We start from the raw sequence: 2,112 nt of genomic DNA, 5'->3' as shown, positions 1-2,112 counted from the left end.
TATTGGCGAGTGTGTATCCTCTTTCCTTAAATCTATTAGCCATCTCATTGGCTTCCAGCTGAAAAATTTCTGGGGTGCTGCATAAACGCCTCAACCTCAAAAATTGTCCATATGGTATCCCTCTGATGGTATGACCAGGATGGGCTGAGTCTGCTCTTAAAAGTGTGTTACCTGTGATTGATTTTCTATGTAGACCAGAGACTATATTTTCTTCTGAACCAGTCAGATTGACATCTAGAAATTCTGTGGTGCTTATTTTCATGACTCCAGTAAATTGTAAATTTAAATTGTTGTCATTGAAATAGGTAAGCCAATTTTCCAAACTGGCACACTCATCAGATGAAATAAATAACAGATCGTCTATGAAGCTCCCAAAAAATATGCTATCTTTGCGGCGGGGGCTATTATGTCCAAAGAAGCGGGACCTCTCCCACCAACCCATATACAGGTTGGCTAATGAGGGCGAAAATTTCGCTCCCATGGAGGCCCCACATCTCTGGAGGTAATAGGCCCCGTCAAACATAAAGAAATTATGTGTAAGTAAATATTCTAAAGATGACAATATAAATTGTCTGTGACCTACCTGTTATCTGCCTGCACCCGACCCCGGCCTGTCTGTGACTACTCTCCTGCCTGCTCCCTTGTACATTGCTGCCAGCCCGATACCTGACCTTGGCTTGTCTGTGACTACTCTTCTGCCTGCTCCCTTGTACCTCGCTTCCAGCCTGATACCTGACCCGGCCTGTTTGACGATCCTACCTGCTAAGCTGATCCAGTTTACTGAGCTGATTCCATCTTCTGAAATGATCCAGTTTGCTGAGCTGATCCCATCTGCTAAGCTGATCCAGTTTGCTGAGCTGATCCCATCTGCTAAGCTGATCCAGTATGTTAAGCTGATCCTATCTGCTAAGCTGATCCAGTTTGCTGAGCTGATCCAGGTTGCTGAGCTTATCCAGTCTGCTGAGTTGATCCAGTCTGCCAAGCTGTTCCTGTCTGCGGGGCTGACCCAGTCTGTTCATCCCTTCCGGTTTGTTGATCCTACCAGGCACCCATGCCCCTCCTTTCTCCTGTGTCCCCTGTTACCTTAACAGAGAACCGATAATGGGAGCCGTAAGGGAGGCCTCCCTCTGCAATTCGGGTTCAAAACCACTAGGTATGTGACAGTAGCAGACAGCCATGTCTGAGCCCGAGCGGGGAGCCTCCGCTATGGAAGAACTGTGTCAACACCTGGCAGGACTTACCGAGGCAGTTAAAAATCTCCAGCAGGGCTACACCCGGCTCGAAGAATGGGTGCTTGCCCTATCCAACCCCTCCGGTACCCTGGGAGCCCCTCATCCATCAGCTCCTTCAGCCTAAGCAGGACCGGCACCTACAGTTGTGATGCTCCCTCTGGAACCTGAGCGATTCTCCGGGGACCGCAGCAGCTTCAGGGCCTTCCGCAACTCCTGCAAATTGTATTTCGCCCTCCAACCAAGGACCTTTTCTTTGGAAGCCACCAAGGTGGGCTTTGTGGTGTCCTTACTTATCGGAGACCCCCTGACTTGGGCTCACCGCCACTTAGAACAGAAGGATGCAGCCTTAACCAATCTCACCACCTTCTTTGAAGCGATGGCTCAATTGTACGAATACCCTCAACTTTCAGCGACTGCAGAAACCGCCTTGCAGACCCTCCAGCAGGGATGAAGAGCGGTAGAGGACTATGTGGCTGAGTTAAGGCGATGGGGTGCGGATACAAACTGGAATGACGTTGCCCTTCGTCATCAGTCCCGCATGGGACTCTCTGATTCCCTAAAAGACGAACTCGCTAGAGTCGGTGTTCCACAGACTTTAAATGCGCTGATCGACTTAGCTATACAGATCGATCGACGCCTGAGAGAAAGGAGGGCCGAGAGGGCCACGGGTTTCTCTCGTCCAACTTGGATGCTTCCAAGAGTTCCAAGCCATCTACACCCAGCACCAGCTGCCCGACCAGCATCCACTTCTGATGCACCTGAGCCCATGCAACTTGGGGTCTTGCGGCCGTCTCTTACCCCTGAAGAACGTCAACGACGTCGGAATAATAATCTGTGTCTCTATTGTGGGGAATCTGGACATTACGTCAGGAACTGCCCT

This window comes from Lithobates pipiens, unplaced genomic scaffold (genome assembly GCF_037356315.1).
Source record: "Lithobates pipiens isolate NorthernLeopardFrog02 unplaced genomic scaffold, aLitPip1_a1.2 Scaffold_30, whole genome shotgun sequence".
Lineage (NCBI taxonomy): Eukaryota > Metazoa > Chordata > Amphibia > Anura > Ranidae > Lithobates > Lithobates pipiens.
This window is presented reverse-complemented; position numbering follows the sequence as displayed.